This window comes from Aegilops tauschii, chromosome 3, assembly GCF_002575655.3.
Source record: "Aegilops tauschii subsp. strangulata cultivar AL8/78 chromosome 3, Aet v6.0, whole genome shotgun sequence".
NCBI classification, from domain to species: domain Eukaryota; kingdom Viridiplantae; phylum Streptophyta; class Magnoliopsida; order Poales; family Poaceae; genus Aegilops; species Aegilops tauschii.
The window spans coordinates 512,761,963-512,784,572 of NC_053037.3; positions in this window are offsets into that span (position 1 = coordinate 512,761,963).

Below are 22,610 nucleotides of genomic sequence, written 5' to 3' on the forward strand. Positions count from 1 at the left end.
ATCACCTACATCTAGGGAGACCCTGATCTGGAGTTTTTGGCCACTCCAAGAGTTGCCTAGATGCACTTGGCATTCGTTCGAACACTTGGTGTGCTCAGTCAGTTTTGGCATGAGTTTTTGTTTGCACTTGTACTTGATCCTCTGACCCAGCAACCTTGTCCACTAAGATCCTAGCTACTCCTAACCTAGTCCTGTTAATTGCCAGCTTCCCTCCCGCACTCTAGGCTGCCCTGGCATTTCGTCGAGCATGTCCCGTGCATGCTCTGGGCGCGCCCAGAGCGCACGTTTTACACGCGCGCGCACCGAGCCACCGCGTCGCACTGCCGCCCCCGCCGCGTCCCGCACATTGTAGCACCCACGATGCGACTATATCTCCCACGTGTCGAGGCACGACTTAGAGGCATAACCGCATTGTGGTTTTGTCGCAAGAAGGGTCATCTTCACGCAATCCCATGTAATGAACAAGAATGGGATAAAGAGTTGGCTTACAATCGCCACTTCACACAATACATGAATTTATATCATACATCATCCAAAATACAAACATATAGACCGACTACGGTCAAAATCCAGATGAAAATAAGACAACCCCAAATGCTAGATCCCCGATCGTCCCAACTGGGCTCCACTACTGATCATCAGGAAAAGACACATAGTAACGACCACGTTCCTCGTCGAACTCCCACTTGAGATCGACCATATCATCTGCACTGGCATCGTCGGCACCTGCAACTGTTTTGGTAGAATCTGTGAGTCACGGGGACTCAGCAATCTCACACCCGCGAGATCAAGACTATTTAAGCTTATAGGAAAAGGAGGTGTAGTAAGGTGGAGCTCCAGCGGCAAAAGCATATATGGTGGCTAGCTTGCGCAAAAGAGAGCGAGAAGAGAAGCAACGGAACGGTCGTCATCTAGCAATGACCAAGAAGTGATCCTGAACACCTACTTACGTCATACATAACTCAGACCGTGTTCACTTCCCGGACTCCGCCGAGAAGAGACCATCACGGGTACACACGCAGTTGATGTATTTTAATTGGGTCAAGTGACAAGTTATCTACAACCGGACATTAACAAATTCCCATCTGCCTCATAACCGCGGGCACGGCTTTCGAAAGATAATACCCTGCAGGGGTGTACCAACTTAGCCCATCATAAGCTCTCACGGTCAACGAAGGATAAACCTTCTCCCGGAAAAACCCGATCAGTCTCGGAATCCCGGTTTACAAGACATCTCGACAATGGTAAAACAAGACCAGCAAAGCCGCCCGAATGTGCCGACAAATCCCGATAGGAGCTGCACATATCTCGTTCTCAGGGCACACCGGATTGTCCAAGCTTCCGATAGGCCAGACCAGAGTTGCCCCTGGTGGCCACCGGCGACTGACAGTTTGGACCAATACTCAGAGGAGCACTGGCCCGGGGGTTTAAAATAAAGATGACCCTCGGGCTCTAGAAAACCCGGGGGAAAAGGTATAGGTCGCAAATGGTAAAACCAAGGTTGGGCCTTGCTGGAGGAGTTTTATTCAAGGCGAACTGTCAAGGGGGTCCCATAAATCACCCGACCGCGGAAGGAACGCAAACTCAAGGAACATAATCCCGGTATATCAGTAACTAGGGCGGCAAGAGTGGAACAAATCACCAGGCATAAGGCCGAGCCTTCCACCCTTTACCAAATATATATAGATGCATTAATTAAATAAGAGATATTGTGATATCCCAACATATCCATGTTCCAACATGGAACAACTTCAACTTCACCTGCAACTAGCAACGCTATAAGAAGGGCTGAGCAAAAGCGGTACTTAGCCAAACAACGGTTTGCTAGGAAAGGATGGTTAGAGGCTGACTTGGCAATATGGGAGGCATGATATAGAATGTGCTAGGTAGCGGAGCATGGCAATAGAGCGAACAACTAGCAAAGCAAAGATAGAAGTGATTTCGAGGGGTGGTCATCTTGCCTACAAGGTTCTCAGAGTTGTCGAAAGCTTGATCCTCGTAAGCGTACTCGACAGGTTCCTCGTTCACGAACTCGTCTCCCGGCTCTACCCAAGACAAAAGAGATGCTTGACAAAAGATGAACACTGAGCTACGGCTAGTTCACAACATATCAAGCTCAAACAAGCATGGCAAAAGTGCAAAAGATAACAGGATCACAGACTTGGTGAAAAACTGGACATGGCAGAAAACAGCATCAGGTAGCAATGTTCAGAGCACGAAATCAACATGCTACAGGAACTTAACATAGCAAAACAAGGCATGGCAGTGTTCTACTAAATGCACATGACAAAAGTCCCTTACTGACCATAAGCCAAAAAGGACCAGAAGATACGATGGCAAGCATGTAAACATAGCAAGTTTCGTTATCAGGTTTCAGACTTGGCAGAAAACAGAGCATGGCAGAAACAATAATATGTAGGCATCTTTGTGAGCTTGATGCACTCACTACAGAGCAATGCACTACCAACCAAGCACACCTACAGCAAGATGGCATGTTTATGAAGCTATCCATGACAAGAACAATTGCATAGAATGAATGGATCAACTACAATAAGCTTGGCAAAATTGCATATCATGTTAAGAATCTGCCAGAAATATTTTATAGCAAAAGTAGAGCAAGATTGAGTCATGCTATTGCACTCCATAATTGCAAACAATTGCAGGAATGGATCAAATACAACTACAGCTACAAAACATCCTTATTGAACATCTCCAAAATATGCATGGATCTCTCTGTAGCATCAAGTTTACATGGCAACAAAATAACAGCAGACAAGGACTTAGAGAAATCACTAAGTCCCTGAAATCAGAAACATTACGGAGCCTACTTTGCATGCTTGTGCTAGTCACCACAGAGATCACAAAAATACGAGGACTACACCACTGGGAAGATGGAATGGCATACTTCAAAACACATGTAGAGCTCATGCTCATAAGATGCACAGAATAAATGATACAAAAATGACAAATCTCCAAGTTCTGATAAGAACCAGAGAATAACAGCAACTAGCCCTCTTCCAACAGAGATTTGGGCATCAAGATGACCTCTAATGAACATGGTGCAATTGAACAAAATGAAGAGCATCACGAGGCGAACAATTTGACATATTACACGCGCGAATCGGAGCTACACGCATGAAGTTATGGCATCACGAACAAGAGCACTTGCTGTAAAATATCAGGGACTTAGGAAATTAGGGGTGAGGGAAAAAGTCAACGTATGCAGCTCTCCTCACCAGATCCGATCGAGAGCTGCTCAGGCTCGGGCTCGGGCTGCCGCCGGCGACGAGAAAGGAGGGCGGCGACCGGAGGAAGGAGAGGAGGAGGCGGCGCGGCGGGGCAGGGCACCGGCGACGGGCGGCGGCGGGGCACCGGCGACGAGGCGGAGGGGCCGCGCCGGCCGGCGGGCGGCGGAGAGACCTTGGCGGCGCGGGCGAGTGCGGCGGCGGCGGGCGCGCGGGCTCGCACGGGCCCGCGGTGGGCCTGGCGGGCCGCGGCGTGGGGCGGCGAAGTGGAGCGCCCGGGGTGACGTGGCGCGCCCCTATTGGCTGCGGGCGGCGGCGGGTTTTCGTCCGGCGGGCGCTGGACGCGTCCGCCCGCAGAGAGGAAATTTTCTAGGGTTTGATCTGTGATTCGTTTTCGGGGAAGATGCAAATAAATAGGTAGAGGGAGCTAGGAGACTTCAAATGAGGTGCGGTTTTCGCCCACATGATCGTGATCGAACGACCTAGAGCATGGAAGAGAGTTTGGTGGGTTTTGGGCTGGTTTTTAGGGGGGTTTTGCTGCACACACAAATGGACTTTGCGGATGCCCGGTTAACCGTTGGAGTACCAAACGACCTCCAAATGGAACGAAACTTGACCGGTGGTCTCCGGGTGGTATATTAAGGCCACTTGACAAGCCTCGGTCCATTCCGAGAAAGTTTGACACCCACACACGAAAGAAAACAAGCGGGATGCGCCGGAGGAGATAGGAGCGCCGGATTGCAAAACGGACAACGGGGAAAATGCTCGGATGCATGAGACGAGCACGTATGCAAAAGCGATGCACATGATGACATGATATGAAATGCAAGACATGAAAAAATACAAAACGAAAGACAAAACCCGACAACGGAGAGAAAATCATAACACATAGCTTTTCATGCATACCGGCAGGAAGCCGGGAAAGTCGTGGTCTTGGGTAGACACGAGCTTGTCCCTAATTCCTCGTCGAGACGAGTGTGTCCGGTATGGCATAATGAGGTTTGATGAGCGGTGAATCTGTCTATTAATGGATATATTTTGGTCATGCTAATCATTCGGAGAATACTTGGACCACCTGAGTCGGTCGTAGGTCGAGTCTTGTTCAGTAGCATCCCCTACTTGTTTTGTACTACCACTTGTCCCTGCCGCAGGTAGGGTATGGTTCAGTAAGTTTTCAACCCCTTACCAAGGCACACACCGTACAGAGAGGCCATGGTGGAAGATACTGGGTGCATCCGGTAGGCATGCCACCTGGTCCGGGGGCATGGGTGTTTCCGGTTGGGACCGAGAGGGGGGCACCCCTTAGAGCGCGCGATATAAATTTGATCCCATGCTACGTCGAGGTTGTAGCCTCCCCACTTAGAGTTTTGCTTGGCAGGTGTCGTGGGTGATTCCAAACACCGGTAAGTTAAGCTTGTGTGTGCAGGTCAGGCATGTTTTCAATTAAAAGACCGTAGGCGGAATTAGTCCCGATGGACTAGATAAATCCGTTACTCGTGGGTAAAGAGTACATCCTCTGCAGAGGTCATACCTATTTGGATAGCCATGTCCATGGGTAAGGACTACAGTCTGAGAGGGGTCTAGTGACGGTTTTCGGATGGAGACACGGCTAAACTGGATCATAGTAACGGTATTCGGATGGAGAAACGGCTAAACTAGAATCTAGTGATGGTCTTCGGATGGAGAAACGGCTAGACTAGATTTTGTTTATGACCTGTGCCGTATGAGGATTATGTTTATTGTTATTATGGACTAACCAACATGAATTGAATTATTGAGTATCCCTGGGACGGTTCTACCTCCTGGATATTCACTGTAATTATTCTTATATAAGCCCATTATGTGGCGTCGCTCAGACGCCCGACTGCGGCATGTTTGTTATTTATTTATCCTTTATAAGCCCTTTATGTGGTGTCGCTCAGACGCCCGACTGCGGCATGCTTGTTATTTAAATTTTTTTATAAGCCCTTTATGTGGTGTCGCTCAGACGCCCGACTGCGGCATGCTTGTTATTTAAATTATTCTTTATAAGCCCTTTATGTGGCGTCGCTCAGACGCCCGACTGCGGCATGTTTGTTATTTATTTATCCTTTATAAGCCCTTTATCTGGTATCGCTCTGACGCCCGACTGCGGCATGCTTGTTATTTAAATTTTTCTTTATAAGCCCTTTATGTGGTGTCGCTCAGACGCCCGACTGCGGCATGCTTGTTATTTAAATTATTCTTTATAAGTCCTTTATGTGGTGTCGCTCAGACGCCCGACTGCGGCATTGTTAATTTATTTGCAACTTTTCGAGGAGTCATTTCAGACACTCGGTCAGTGCATTCTATTTTTACTCCCGTATTGCATGTTCATATTTTTCTTGCATGCGTACATCACAGAGTTTCGTTTAATTCGTGACAGACGTTATGATCATGAATATCTCGGAGCATGATTATCCCTTGTTATATTATACCCGTGTTCTTGATGTTTGCGAGTACATTCAAACGTACTCACTGGCTTGTCCCTGGCTATTGTCTTGGCCAGATTTCTTGCGTGGAGGGAGCATTGCGATGACAGCCCCGGAACCCATGTAAAGGTGATAGTAGCCTCGCGAAGATAGGAGTTATCCTGGTCAGCTGTTCTTGTGGGAAATGGAGTCCCATAGACGCAGATGAACCACAAACCGCTTCCGCCATCAACCACTAGAAACCAAGTGTTGTACTCATAGGCCACAATGGTCTTGTACTACATATTTTGTGCTTTGCTTGGAATTCTTGTATCAAGTTGGTGTCTCATCAGCTAACAGTAATCCTGGGGCTGGTGAGCACAAAGGCCGTTTTTCTGGGAAATTAATATCCCGAAAACCCGGTCCTGACAATAAACGCCGAGATAAGAAGAATAGAGTCCGGGGCCAGATCTTGAAAATCTAGCCCGTAATAGAACATGAGCCCACAGACAAAGGGGTTAAGTGCAAACCCTAACCGACGGAGGAAGTGGGATACGAACACGACCCTCTCACAGGATCTGGGGGTGGGAATAACCTGCCCCTCGGCAGGAAGCCGATGATGGATTTCTGCGGTCAGGTACCTCGCCGACCGAAGCTTGGCAATATCTCCCTCCGTGACGGAAGAAGCTACCCATCGGCCTTGACGGCTGGATCCGAACATGATTGGGGCTTGAGGCAACCGAAACCCGGGTGTTGGAACTCAGGGCAGCAGGGGTCGAGGAAGAAGCAAGCGTGAAAGAAAAAGACGGGTCTATACCCCTATATAAAGGCTGCGAATATCAAACGTCTCCTCCTGGGCCTCGAAGCTTGCCTATCCCCAAGGAGTTGTACCCAAGCGACGGTTGGGTTACCCACGACTGGGTTGGCAAGAATCCCCTAAAGAAGGGGAGACACGATCTCCGCTTGGGTAAGACATGCCGATAAAACCACGTCTCGAGACGTGGGACGGTGGGCCAACTAACGGCTTGAAAATAATGGCCGAGCAGGCGTGATGTCATATTACCAAAAATTATCAGCGGATTGAGTTCGTGAAATATTATATCCTCTGCAGTTGTGTATACAGGTCCGGATACAATCATTACATCTGAAGACTATCTTGGAGTTTGGAAAGGGGAACCCGCCTTGCAATGCCGAAGACAATCTGCGCGCCAGATTCCTCGTCATTGAAGCCAGGTTCAGGGGCTACTGAGGGAGTCCTGGACTAAGGGGTCCTTTGGCGTCCGGCCCGTTATCCATGGACCGGACTGATGGGCTGTGAAGACATGAAGGCTGAAGACTGTACCCGTGTCCGGATTGTACTCTCCTTGGCGTGGAAGGCAAGCATGGCGACCGGTTATGAAGATTCCTTCTTATGTAGCCGACTCTATGTAAACCCTAGATCATCCCGGTGTCTATCTAAACCGGAGGGGTTAGTCCGGAAAGGACACATTCATTACCATAGTCATACAGGCTAGACTTTTAGGGTTTAGCCACTACGATCTCGTGGTAGATCAACCCTTGTAATACTCATATTCATCAAGATCAATCAAGTAGGAAGTAAGGTATTACCTCCATAGAGAGGGCCCGAACCTGGGTAAACATCGTGTCCCCCTGTCTCTTGTTACCATCGATCCTAGACGCACAGTTCGGGACCCCCTACGCGAGATCCGCCGGTTTTGACACCGACACATGCCTCATGGGAAAGATGACTAAAACGCCAGTCTCCGGAACTATGGAGCGAGCAACAGATTTGTTGGAAATCATACATACTAATGTATGTGGTCCGATGAATATTGAGGCTCGCGGCGGGTATCGTTATTTTCTCACCTTCACAGATGATTTGAGCGGATATGTGTATATCTACTTGATGAAACATAAGTCTGAAACATTTGAAAAGTTCAAAGAATTTCAGAGTGAAGTGGAAAATCATCGTAACAAGAAAATAAAGTTTCTACGATCTGATCATGGAGGAGAATATTTGAGTTACGAGTTTGGTCTTTGCTGAGGATATAGACCTTAGAGTCACCCGCCAGGAGGGGCCGGGTTACTCTAATGGTCATTACCAGAAGCCCGGGGCCAAGCCTGAAGACGATGGGCTAGAGATGGGCTTAAGACCCGGATATGACTTAAGGCCCAGAGTTACAATCATTATTATGGTAGAGCTTGTAGTGTAAGGCAAGTATAGTTGAGAGTCCGAGCCGGACACTCTTATGAGCCGGCCGGGACTCTGAGGGCTGCTGGGCGTCAGCCTCCCTATATAAAGGGACGACCCGGCAGCGGTTTGGGGACAAGAACAATCTCATCGAAAGCCGGGCATAGCAGTTTAGCTCCCTGGTGATCGTAACCCTAATCAATACCACCTCAACTGGACGTAGGCTTTTACCTTCACCGTAAGGGGCCGAACCAGTATAATCCTCGTGTTCCTTGTACCGCATTAACCCCTTCAAGCTTCCTAGTTGCGATGGCTCCACGACTAAGTCCTAGCTCGAGGACATCTGCCGTGACAATTCCACGACAGTTGGCGCCCACCGTGGGGCCAGCGCACGGTGGATTTGAGTTCTTGAAGGGCAGCTTCGAAGGGCTCAAGGGATACGCTGTGGGCCGGATGACCAAGAATCGTCGCGGCAAGCTCTACATCGACGATGCAAACTGGGGCCCCGACGCCGGCTCAATTGAGTACGGGTACCGGGTCCCCTTCAGCGGAATTCATGTTTTCATTGGCAAGATTGGTGAGCCGGGCCCTGAGCCGGGTCTCTGCGCCGATCTCATCGAGACGGCTCAGCGTGCGCGACCCGCCCGGGCCCGGCCTGCCTTAAGGCATGCTTTTGTGGGGTGTATCCATGGAGGACTCTCTGATCGATCTGGATCTGGTGATGAGACGGCCGCCGGCTCTGACGGCGAGTCGGCCACCGATGAGTCAAACTCGTTATACCAACTTCAAGATGGCAAGCTCATGGGTTGTTCCGAGGGTGACAGTATTCCGGACCTATTTGAGCCGCCAAGTCAGGTTGGAGTTTTTATGGCTGGTGCGCAGCCTGTTCAGAACCCCGCTGCTGGAGCGGGAAACCCGGTGCCTTCTCCGGCTCAGGTGCTGATGGATCTCACGGACAAGATGACGGCCCTGCTAACCGCCACGGTTGACCTGGCAGAGCAAGCTCAGCACGATGCAGAGGTGGCACAGTTAAAATTGGATCTAATGAAAGCTAAAGAGGATCTTGCAGCGGAAGGGATCAGGCTGACTGCGGAGAGGGCGGCTCTCGATGCCCAAACTCAGCTGATCCAGGCGCAGTCCTTCCAACTCACGATGGATCAGAACGCGGCCAATGAGGTCATGAGAAGGAGGCGTCAAAAGACCCAATCTCGACTCCCTCCGGTTTACGATCCACGCAATCTCTTCAACATGCCAGGTGCAGGGTCTAGTAACCCGCCAGGGGTCATAGCGCCCGGGTCTGGACCCCTTATTCAGCCACGAGTGATGGGGCCTCCCCAGGTGCCCCCTGCCCCGCCTCAGTACATGCCAATACCCCCGGGTCATTATAATAACCCGCTGGAGAACATGGTCGCTGCGGCAGCACGGCTGGCGGCTCTCCCAGTTGACGGCGACTCTCCGACGGCTATTGAAACCCGCCGGGTCAGGGAACTCCTTCAGACAGCACTGGCGCAGCAAGAGGCGTACTCCTACAGCCGGGACAGGATCCACTCGACCCCTCGTCCAGGCCAGAGCCCGAGTTACAGCCGGCACATGGTCTCAGCAACCGGCTCAAGTAACGTCCGACGCCATGACCCGCCCCCTGGCCATGGCCCGGCTCACAATGGAGCCTTTTACGCAGCAGACCAGGAAAAAGCGCGGCAAGAGGCGGAGCAAGTGCCTCAATTGACGGCTTACCAGACCCCCCCGGCTTATCCGACGACTTCCGTCGACGTGGGTGTCCCTACCAGGACCGGGGGTGTCCCTTGTTTAGTGCCAGCTATCCGTAATGAACGTCTACCTAAGGACTTCAAGGGCCCTAGGAAGGTGCCTAATTACACAGCTGACTTACAACCCGCAGCCTGGATCGAGAGTTATGAGATGGCTATGGAACTGCTGGAGGTCAGTGAGGCGGCCATGGCCAAGTATTTCACCATGATGTTAGATGGGACTGCCCGCACTTGGTTGAAAGGGCTACCACCGAATTCCATTGGGTCTTGGGCTGAGCTGAAAGCCCGGTTCATCCAAAACTTCAAAGATACCTGTAGGCAGTCTATGTCAATCGTGGATTTGACTAACTGTAAGCAGCAGGAGGGTGAGTCTACGACACATTGGGTTCGCCGGGTTAAGGAGATCATACACTCGTCAGACAAGATGGATGCCGGCTCAGCGGTTTTAATGCTGGAGCAGAATTGTCGTTTTGTGCCCCTGAAGATGAAACTCGGGCGGCTTAAACGCGACTGCAGTGATATGGGTACACTAATGGCAGCTCTTGTCAAGTACGCCGATTCTAACGGTACCAAGGATCCCCCTTCAGATGATGAAAGGACAGGGAAGGGAAAGAAGAACGGCAATGGCAAGGGTCCTCAGTTTAACCCGGGAACCAAGGAGGAGGCAAGCGCAAGGCCGATGGCATCCTAGAGTTTGTAGCCAACGCCAGCTCACAAGGTAATAACCAGCGACGCAAGGGGAGGCCCCCTCCCCGAGGCGGCGGGTCAGGCCCGACGCTGGAGCAGCTGTTGAATGAACCTTGTCCAAGGCATGGCTCTAGAGAGAAGCCAACGACTCACCTGTGGAAGGATTGTGCGATCATGAAGGCCTTTAAGAATTACAATGGCCCGGGCGGCGGCTCAGGCGCCGGCGGCTTTCATGGCCCGGGCGGCGGCTCAAATTCCGGTCCTCAGAACGGTCAAGGGGGCTTTAATCAGCAGTCTGGCCAGGGTCATCAGCAGCAGCAGGGGGGTTATCAGACCAATCCAAAGCAGCTCAGCGGTGGACAGTATCATGTGTTTACCACCAGTCTGTGTAAGCGAGATCAGAAGCTTCATAAGAGGGCAGTGAATGCTGTTGAGCCGGCGATCCCACGCTACTTGCGGTGGTCTGAGCAGCATATAGTGTGGAGTAGGGAGGATCACCCTCCCGGGGTGGATAACCCGGGCCACTTGGCCTTAGTGGTAGCTCCTCAGGTGGGAGGATATAAGTTCACAAAGGTGCTCATGGATGGAGGCAGCAGCATCAACATCCTCTATTATGAGACTTTTCGCCGTATGGGGTTGGTTGATAAGAACCTTAGCCAGTCAAACACTATCTTCCATGGTGTGGTACCTGGTAAATCGGCTTATCCAGTCGGCAAGATCGAATTGGAAGTGGCCTTTGGTGATGAGAACAACTACAGGGTGGAGAAATTGACCTTTGAGGTGGTCAAGATAAGAAGTCCATACCATGCTATATTTGGACAGCCGGCTTACGCCAAGTTCATGGCACGACCGTGTTATGTGTACTTGCAGCTCAAGATGCCGGGTCACAATGGGACCATTATGGTTCACGGCAGTCGGAAAGTGGCTCTGGAGTGTGAGGAAGGTGATGCGGCTTATGCAGAATCTGTGTGTGCTACAGAGGAGTTGAAGTTTTACAAAGACAATGTTGACCCAACAGATATGACCTCTCTGAAAAAACCAACTACAGAACAAGAGCCGGCAATGAAATTTAAATCGGCTAATGAAACTAAACTTGTTGATTTTGTTCCAGGTGACTCATCTCAGCAGTTTAGCATCAGTGCAAATCTGGATCCAAAATAGGAAAGCGCGCTCATCGAGTTCATCCGTGAGAATAGGGACATCTTCGCATGGAAACCTTCTGACATGCCAGGTGTACCTAGAGAACTCACTGAGCATACTCTCAATGTTGATCCGAAATTTAAGCCGGTCAGGCAGTTTCTTCGGCGGTTTAATGAAGAGAGGCGGAAAGCTATTGGTGAAGAGGTGGCCCAGCTCTTGGCGGCCGGGTTTATCGTTGAAGTCTTTCACCCAGAGTGGTTAGCTAACCCGGTGCTCGTACTCAAGAAGAACGGCACTTGGCAGATGTGTGTGTACTACACGGACTTAAACAAGGCGTGTCCGGCTGATCCTTTTTCCCTCCCCCGTATTGATCAAATCATTGATGCTACGGCAGGTTGTGCACGCTTAAGTTTCTTGGATGCTTATTCCGGATATCATCAGATTAAGATGGCAGTTAAGGACCAGGAGAAGACGGCATTCATCACTCCCTTTGGAGCCTTCTGCTATGTGGCTATGCCTTTTGGACTCAAGTGTGCACAGGTGACTTACCAGCGTTGTGTACAGAACTGTCTTCATAAACAGATTGGGCGCAATGTTCACGCTTATGTGGACGATATTGTGGTTAAGTCCATAAAAGAGGAAACCCTGATAGATGATTTAAGGGAAACCTTTGATAATCTCCGGGTCTACAAGATGATGCTTAACCCAGCCAAGTGTGTCTTTGGTGTTCCTGCAGGCAAACTCTTGGGTTTTTTGGTTTCTGACAGAGGCATTGAAGCTAACCCGGAGAAGATCAAGGCCATCACCTCCCTGGCTAAGCCGGCGTGTATAAATGACGTTCAGCGTTTGGCGGGTCGCATCGCTGCTTTAAGCCGGTTTATAAGCCGTTTGGGTGAGAAGGCCATGCCATTATATCAGTTGATGAAGAAAACTGATAACTTTGTCTGGAATGATGCAGCTAATACCGCTTTTGAGGATTTGAAGAAGCAGCTGGCAGAGCCCCCAGTCCTTGCTGCTCCGGTTGATAAGGAGCCCTTATTACTGTATGTGGCGGCAAACGCACGAGCCGTCAGTGTGGCTATTGTGGTGGAGCGCAAGGAGGAGGGTAAGGAACATCCGGTTCAACGGCCGGTTTATTATGTCAGCGAAGTGCTCATTGAGTCCAAGCAGCGGTACCCGCATTGGCAGAAGCTTGTGTATGGTGTGTTCATGGCGAGCCGGAAACTTAAGCATTATTTTCAGGGTCACCCCATCACTGTGGTCAGTTCTGCCCCTCTTGGTGATATCATTCAAAACAGAGAGGCCACAGGGAGAATTGCTAAGTGGGCTATAGAACTTGGACCTCATGGTCTCAAATATGTGCCACGCACTGCTGTTAATTCTCAGGCCTTGGTGGATTTCATCAATGATTGGACAGAGTCACAAGTGCCCGAGCAAAAGCCGGATAACACGTATTGGACTATTCACTTCGATGGGTCCAGACAGTTGGAGGGCTCGGGGGCTGGCGTTGTATTGGCTTCCCCTAAAGGTGACAAGTTCCATTATGTGCTACAGTTGATGTTTCCTTGCACTAACAATGCGGCTGAGTACGAGGCCTTGCTCCACGGTCTTCGGATGGCTAAGGAGTTGAGCTTGAGCCGGGTAAGGTGCTTCGGTGACTCAGACTTGGTGGCTCAACAAGTATCAGGCAAATGGGATTCTAAGGACCCTCTCATGGCGGCTTATCACCGCGAAGTTGATGCGATTGCTGGGCACTTTCAAGGCTACCAAGTAGAGCACATTGATCGCAGGAAGAACGAGGCGGCTGATGCTCTAAGCCGGCTAGGCTCTCAGCGAAAGCCGGTGCCGCCTAATACTTTCCTGGACGTCCTGTATAGCCCTTCGGTTACGTTGCCTACGGAGGAAGACTTGGCTGTCCCTGACCCGGAGGCACGACTGGTGGCGGCTCTCCATATTATACCAGACTGGACAATGCCATATCTGGCTTACATGACCCGGGGCGAGTTGCCTGAGGATGAAACTTTGGCCAGGCAAATAACCCGGCGGGCTAAGTCAATGATTGTTATCGATGGCGAGTTGCATCATCGCAGTGTTACAGGAGCATTTCAGCGTTGTGTCTCCCCTGAGGAAGGTCAAGAGATCTTGCGTGAGATCCATGAAGGGGATTGTGGCCATCACGCCGGCTCAAAGTCCCTTGTGGCCAAGGCTTTTCGTCATGGTTTTTATTGGTTGACGGCTCATGCTGATGCAGAGGACTTGGTCAGTAAATGTGATGGTTGCCAGAGGTTCTCACGACGGGTTCATGTGCCGGCTCAGGAGCTGAGGATGATCCCAATCACTTGGCCCTTTGCGGTCTGGGGGCTTGATATGGTTGGGCCTTTTAAAAGGTCCAAGGATAAGAAGACCCACCTCTTGGTGGCAGTTGATAAATTCACAAAGTGGGTGGAAGCTGAGCCAGTTAGCAAGTGCGATGCAGCCACGGCGGTTCAATTTATGAAAAAGGTGATTTTCCGCTTTGGCTTTCCTCACAGCATTATAACTGACAATGGCACCAATCTCTTCAAAGGCGCCATGGAAGAGTTTTGTCAACGCGAGCATATCCGACTTGATGTTTCCTCAGTGGCTCATCCTCAATCCAACGGTCAAGCTGAGAGAGCTAATCAGGAGATTCTGAAAGGTATCAAGCCCCGGCTTTTGGTCCCTTTGCAACGGACGCCGGGTTGTTGGGTGGAGGAGTTGCCCTCCGTGTTATGGAGCATCAACACTACTCCTAACAGGTCTACAGGCTTCACGCCTTTCTTCATGGTTTATGGAGCAGAAGCAGTCCTCCCCAGTGACATCCGTCATGACTCACCTCGAGTGGCGGCTTATGTTGAGGCGGATAATGAACTGGCGCGACAAGATGCTCTTGACCTATTGGACGAACAGCGTGATGTGGCAGCAGCCCGATCAGCGATTTACCAGCAAGACCTGCGCCGTTACCATAGCCGCCGGGTTAAATCCCGGGTCTTCCAGGAAGGCGATCTCGTGCTCCGGCTCATCCAGGATCAAACAGATGCACACAAGTTATCCCCGCCTTGGGAAGTGCCCTTTGTGGTCAGCAAGAACTTGCACAACGGGTCATATTACCTCATTGACATTCGGGAGCACAAAGATTCATGTAAGTCGGAGGAGGAGACCCGTCGGCCGTGGAACATAGCTCAGCTTCGGCCTTACTACACTTGAGCCACCGGCTCTCGTGGTGTACATATTTCTCTCAGCCATGTATATATTATGATAAGCAATAAAGCAGGACCTCTGTCCTTTTTTCTCCTCCAAATATGCACGTGTTGTTCTTATTGCAAGATTACATGGTGACTTAAAGGAGGATCCGGTTTATGATCGTATTCGAATCTAGCCGTAAGCAGTAAAATCACTTGGGGGCTTCCTGTTCAAACATGGGTCGTATTCGAACCAAAGAGAACATAGCTGTCGATACCCATTTCATTGGCCAAGCGCCGAGCTCATTGGGAGGTTACCTTTGGTCATATTTGAATCATAGTTTAACCCCTCTGAGAACCGACGTGGATCGTATTCGAATCAGCGTCGTTAAACAATTCTTAAAATCACTTGGGGGCTTCCTGTTCAAACATGGGTCGTATTTGAACCAAAGAGAACATAGCTGTCGGTACCCTCTTGATTGGCATCGCCACACCCACTGGGGGCTATATGATCATATCCGAATCTTAGCTTAACCCCTTTGGGCCGGGTCTCTGGTCGTATTCGAACCGGAAGCCCCTAAGTTCTTCTGCTTTATCACAAGTTTACTCTGATTATGTCAAGATGTGTACGGCCGGGTCTCACTTTGCCGGCTTAACTTTGGTTTACAGTGTTAGTTGAATACCATGGGTGTTATTAAGACAAGTAAATCGGAGTTAAGATACCAACCTTGTTACCCGGGTTATCTAAACCGGAAGTATGCTTACAGGCCGCTAAGTGTGTTATTACAGCTATGTTAAGGATATAATTGAGGACCGGTCTTTTTTGATTCATATTCCGGGTTATCTATCCAAAACACCTGATTCTCAGGGCGGTAAGCCGCCTCGAGACTTGTGATTTGCCTTTCTATGCAGGTTACCTAAAGGCACCTCTTTGAGGTTGAGAAAAACAAAGGGATGATTATGACCCGGAGAAACATCAAAGAGACAACTTCAAAAGACCTTGGCATTCAATACGTGCACGATGGCACGGCAGAGATAAACTGTTGCACCTACTCTATTACAAAACTTATCAAGTCTAAAAAGGGTGGAGCATTGTTTGGTAAACCGCCAGCCGAGTTACGATGCCCGCTGAGTTGAAGTCTCCGGCTCGTTCCTATCCTCTCCTCCGGCTGATCCCAAGACCTGGAAGGTTGATGACTTCCAGTCGATGCCGCTGAGAGCTTCAAATTGGGCTTCCTCGTCAATTAACCCGGCCGGGTCAATCTCTGGGGCGAAAGTGTGCTGACGAGCCGGCGGGATCAAGTTGAGGGCTTCATAGCGAGGGGTTGGAATCCTCTGATTCTCCGCATTATAACCCAGCTGGTACTTGGTCAAATCTGTGTCGTTCCCGATAAGGGTGGCCACCGGGCGTACCGCCTTCACGCAAGCCGCGAAGTCCTTCTGATCGAAAGCTGAGCCGTCTTCCTTCAGGCTTAGATAGCCAAGGGCGATGTCCGCCGGGTCTAACTCCGGCAGGAATGCCTTGGCCCGGCTCAGCGCGGCGATCGCTCCGGCCCTCGCAGAGGCCCGTCGCAGCTCTTGGATCCGCTGGGGCAGAACGGCGAGCCGGCGCAGGACTTCTGCCAGGTGAGTCGGCACCTCATTGGATAGGGCCACCACAGCTAAGGCACGCTGTGACCCGGTGTAGAGCTGCTCCACCAGGGTATACACGGCCTTTAGCTTGGTGACCACACTCTGGTTGAGGTTGGCACTTCTGGGACCTGTTTAACAGAATCAGATAAGTCGGCGACAAGGATGAATCATGAGATATAAACATTCTAAACTTGATGAAAGCCGGTGAGGCGACTTACCGAAGATGGCGGCCACCATTTGGGAAACCTGGCGCTTTAGGCCGGAGAGCTCGGCGGTCTTCTCAGAGAGAGCCTTCTCCGCCTGTTCCGCCCGGGTCACCAGTGCGGCCTTCTCTTCGGCCCAGGCTTTCCGCTCAGCATCAAATTCTGTCTTCAGCTTCTCTTGAGTGGCGATGCTAGATACAAACTTGGCGTTTGCCTTCCGGGTCTCCATCTCCTGCGTCTTCAGCCAGCACTTGAGATCCGCAAGGTCCGCCTCTAGCTTCTTGCCAACAGCCTGCATACATTTTCGGGTTATTAACAGTCATTATATAAGTCCCAAGCATTTTCCAAGCAAAGACACTTGGCACTTGGGGGCTAATGCATATTGAACGTATCTATCTACATACTGCCGGCTCAATTGAGTAAGCCGGAACCTATGTCTACAACATATTCACGCATAAGTCGTCGACTTGGGGGCTATCATGGCAAAGGTAACTATGCAGTATGTAAGAGGACAGCAGAATGATACCTCAGATTTTTGCTGGATCTGGTTCACCATGGCGACCTCTGCGTCCCGGCTCTTGTGCACTTGGCTGATGTAGCCAGAGACGAGCTCTCCAATGCTCAAGTTGGTGTAGTCGGAGAGGTCCAGGTTCACCCGGTGGGGCGGCAGCAACTCCCCCTTAGCGGAGCACTTGGCCAGCACGGTAGGTCTCCCGGGCTCAACGAACTCCGTCCGGGTGATTACCACGTCCGGGTCGTCTGCTGGTGGAGCCGAGCCGGAGGCCTCCGGGTTAATAGAAGCTTTGGTCATTGCCTTGGTAGTCGGGGCAGTGGCCTCAGGTGCCGTGTCCATTGGAGTGGTGGCTTCGGGGGCGGAGGCAGCTGACGGTTCTTGAGCCGTCACCTCCGGTTCAGGCAAATCCGGCACTCTGACTGACTTGGTCTTCTTCGCTCTTTTGGTGAGCTTTGCCTGGGCGCTGAAAGGACAGAAACGTTAAGCACAAAAAGAGTAAGTACAGAAAAATATAATATGAGATGGTTGTCATTACCCGGGCGCGGTCTTGAAAGTCGAAAGACTCGACTGCATAGAGTCGCCCGAAGAGGGGGAGGTCTCCTGATAATTGGAGTCAGAGGAATTGAGTGGCTGACGGATAACACCCGCCAACGGATGAAAATGGTACAAGTGGGAAATAACCTCAGTTCGGCACTTCCTTGTTGCGTCGGGTAACCCGGCGGAGAGGTCGGTGTCCTTGTTGGTCCGGGTATGACGCCGGCTTTCATGAACCTGTCGCTTCAAAATAAATTGAGGGTCTTGATAAGCTAAAGGATGTGAAAAGCTTACTTTCCGGGTTACCCTTCGGACTTTCAGCCGTGGCAAGGGCTCCGAGTCGGAGGAAAGTGACATTACCTCTTCAACCACCGGGTTACTGGCGCCGGTGTCATCCTGTCAATGAGCAAGTATTGATAAGGCAGACAGCAAACAAACAGTGAATATAGCAAGGACTTAAAAGACTCAGGGGTTACCTCTGACTCGGAGCTGTCGCTTAATTGCATCAGCTCGGAGGCAGTAGGCCTGCTCCCTTTCTTCCGAGGGGCGGTTTTCTTGGCGGCTTTCTTCGCCTTCCTGGCCTTCTTGGCCGCCTCATGGTCATATTTGACCCGCCAGAACTTATCATCAGCCTGAAAAATACAATGATGAATTCTTCAAACGGTTCAGATGAAGGTTACATGCAAAAGTAGATAAAAAGTTAAAGTCGGCGGCTTACCGCTGGGACTGGGTTGGTCTTGCAGAAGGGAGCTAACCCGGTCCTTCCGCAGTCTGCCAGGCTCTCGTTTAACAGAGCCTTGGTCATCTCCTCTGCAACGTCTTCTGGAAGATCATTGCGGCTGTGTCTCTGAGGGTCATCCTTTCGTCCTGTGTACTCACACATTAAGCCGGGGCGGCGGCTCAATGGGATCACCCGCCATGAGATCCAGACCCGGACCAGGTCGATTCCGTTCAGACCATTGCCCAGGAGAGCCTTGATCTTGTTGATAGTGGGGAGCAGAGGCTGGCGCTCCGCTTGAGTCAGCTTGTCCGACAGCGGGTGAGTCGGCTCCAGACGTGTTGGGCGAAAGCCGGGCAGCGGGCTTTCATCAGCCGGTGACGTGTCTTGGCAGTAGAACCAAGTCATGTTCCAGTCCTTTGGGTGGCTCGGCGGCTCTGCGTAAGGGAAAAGGCAGTCCCTACGCCGCTGGATGGAGATACCACCTAATTCCAGACTTGGCCTATTGGCGCACTCATTCTGACGGTTTAAATAAAAAAGCTCTCTGAAGAGCAGCAAACTAGGTTCTTCTCCAAGGTAAACCTCGCAGAAGACTTGAAAATTGCAGATGTTGGACACTGAGTTGGGTCCTATATCTTGAGGCCGCAAGTCGAAGAAGTTGAGCACGTCCCTAAAAAACTTTGAGCCGGGCGGTGCGAAGCCCCGGCTCATGTGATCCGCAAAAATCACTACCGCCCCATCCTTTGGCTGTGGCCTCTCTTCTGACGGGTCAGGGGCACGGTAGGACATGATGTCTTTCTTGGGCAGATATCCTGACTTAACAAAATCAGCTAGGGTCTCGTTGGTCACATTGGACCTCATCCAGTTGCAAGTAATGGGAGCTTTGGGAGGCATGGTGAAAGTCGGCAGTCTATGACAAAAAGGAAAAACGTCCGGGTTAATTATAAGCCAGAGGAGATCTACAGTTCAAAACTAAGGTGGCGGCTTATGAAGGGGACTAATGGTATATACTCAGGTACAGTGGGTTATTTAAGCCGCAGGGGCATTCAGAATAAATTGATTATCTACGGCCTTATCACAACTAAGCCGGAGGATTCTACGAAGCATGGTTTTCTTTAAGCCGGAAGGGTCTATGGCGCGTGGTTTCTTTAAACCGGAAATATAAACCGCCGAGGCTCAAGGATTGCAGTTTCTTTACTAAGTACGGTAAAACAGGTTTCACACATCGCAGTAAAACTTTTGGATCAAAATGGTCGGGTGAAATGAAAATTTTCTAGACCTAGAAACAGACGAGCGGATGTTCTTGAGCTCGAACGAAGCCGTTATGCAGTGGAAAGAGACCTACTGGCATTTGAAATAAGTGCCAAACAGCCGCCGCACTAATTCTATGCAGATCTAAGATCAAACAAGGGCAGTAACTATGAGAACTACCGAAGCTTGCGGACAATGGCGACGAACACGAAGAACGTGGGCAAATCCTACGGTAGATCTACTCTACAGGTCAAGCAGGACTTACCGGAGCTGAAAAGGTGCGGGGGTCGCCGCCGTTTGTCTGGTCCGAGTCAGGGTGATGCAGCGGCCAAGGTTGAAGAAAACCGGAGGCGAGGTGACGGCGGTGGAGTGCGAGCTCAGGCAGAGAGGCAGTGGCGCGAGGAGGAAGAAGGGTGGCAGAGAAGCCCGTCGGGCCGGCCTATTTATAAGGCGAGCTCGTAAAGTGGGCGCGAGAATCAAGGAGACCGTGGCGTGGTTATCTCCCCCCACAACGCCTCGATTTTTGGGATGACAGTAAAAGCAAAGATCCGTTGCGGATCTGGTGGAGTAAAAAACGGGCTTAATGGAAGATGACGTCACGGCGGATTATCCGGAGTCCAGAGGATGACGTCACGCCGGGTTATGGCCTTCACATAAATGGTAAGCCGGAGATTTTTTCTATCGAAAGAATTGAAGATTGACACGAGCCGGCTCAAATCAATCTGGGGCCTAATGCTGAGGATATAGACCTTAGAGTCACCCGCCAGGAGGGGCCGGGTTACTCTAGTGGTCATTACCAGAAGCCCGGGGCCAAGCCTGAAGACGATGGGCCAGAGATGGGCTTAAGACCCGGATATGACTTAAGGCCCAGAGTTACAATCATTATTATGGTAGAGCTTGTAGTGTAAGGCAAGTATAGTTGAGAGTCCGAGCCGGACACTCTTATGAGCCGGCCGGGACTCTGAGGGCTGCTGGGCGTCAGCCTCCCTATATAAAGGGACGACCCGGCAGCGGTTTGGGGACAAGAACAATCTCATCGAAAGCCGGGCATAGCAGTTTAGCTCCCTGGTGATCGTAACCCTAATCAATACCACCTCAACTGGACGTAGGCTTTTACCTTCACCGTAAGGGGCCGAACCAGTATAATCCTCGTGTTCCTTTTCCCGCATTAACCCCTTCAAGATTCCTAGTTACGATGGCTCCACGACTAAGTCCTAGCTCGAGGACATCTGCCGTGACAATTCCACGACAGTCTTCATTTGAAACAATGCAGAATAGTTTCGCAACTCACACCACCTGGAACACCACAGCGTAATGGTGTGTCCAAACATCGTAATCGTACTTTACTAGATATGGTGTGATCTATGTTGTCTCTTACTGATCTACGGCTGTCATTTTGGGGTTATGCTTTAGAGACGGCTGCATTCACGTTAAATAGGGCACCATCTAAATCCGTTGAGATGACGCCTTATGAACTGTGGTTTGGCAAGAAACCAAAGTTGTCGTTTCTTAAAGTTTGGGGCTGCGATGCTTATGTGAAAAAGCTTCAACCTGGTAAGCTCGAACCCAAATCAGAGAAATGTCTCTTCAGAGGATACCCAAAGGAGACTGTTGGGTACACCTTCTATCACAGATCCGAAGGCAAGACATTCGTTGCTAAGAATGGATCCTTTCTAGAGAAGGAGTTTCTCTCGAAAGAAGTGAGTGGGAGGAAAGTAGAACTTGATGAGGTAACTGTACCTGCTCCATTATTGGAAAGTAGTTCATCAAAGAAATATGTTCCTGTGACTCCTACACCAATAAGTGAGGAAGCTAATGATGATGATCATGTAACTTCAGATCAAGTTATTACTGAACCTCGTAGGTCAACCAGAGTAAGATCCGCACTAGAGTGGTACGGTAATCCTGTTCTGGAAGTCATGTTACTTGACCATGACGAACCTACGAACTATGAGGAAGCGATGATGAGCCCAGATTCCGCAAAATGGCTTGAGGCCATGAAATTTGAGATGGGATCCATGTATGAGAACAAAGCATGGACTTTGGTTGACTTGCCCGATGATCGGCACACCATAGAGAATAAATGGATCTCCAAGAAGAAGACTGACGCTGAAGGTAATGTTACTGTCTACAAAGCTTGACTTGTTGCAAAAGGTTTTCGACAAGTTCAAGGAGTTGACTATGATGAGACTTTCTCACCCGTAGCGATGCTTAAGTCCGTCCGAATCATGTTAGCAATTGCCGCATTTTATGATTATGAAATTTGGCAAATGGATGTAAAGGCTGCATTGCTGAATGGATTTCTAGAAGAAGAGTTGTATATGATGCAACCTGAAGGTTTTATCGATCCAAAGGGTGCTAACAAAGTGTGTAAGCTCTAGCGATCCATCTATGGACTGGTGCAAGCATCTCGGAGTTGGAATAAACGTTTTGATAGTGTGATCAAAGCATATGGTTTTATACAGACTTTTGGAGAAGCCTGTATTTACAAGAAAGTGAGTGGGAGCTCTGTAGCATTTCTAATATTATATGTGGATGACATATTGTTGATTGGAAATGATATAGAATTTCTGGATAGCATAAAAGGGTACTTGAATAAGAGTTTTTCAATGAAAGACCTCGGTGAAGCTGCTTATATATTGGGCATCAAGATCTATAGAGATAGATCAAGATGCCTAATTGGACTTTCACAAAGTACATACCTTGATAAAGTTTTTAAGAAGTTCAAAATGGATCAAGCAAAGAAAGGGTTCTTGCGTGTGTTAAAGGTGTGAAGTTGAGTCAGACTCAATGCCCGACCACTGCAGAAGATAGAGAGAAAATGAAAGATGTTCCCTATGCTTCAGCCATAGGCTCTATCATGTATGCAATGCTGTGTACCAGACCTGATGTGTGCCTTGCTATTAGTTTAGCAGGGAGGTACCAAAGTAATCCAGGAGTGGATCACTGGACAGCGGTCAAGAACATCCTGAAATACCTGAAAAGGACTAAGGATATGTTTCTCATTTATGGAGGTGACAAAGAGCTCGTCGTAAATGGTTACGTCGATGCAAGCTTTGACACTGATCCGGATGGCTCTAAGTCACAAACCAGATATGTA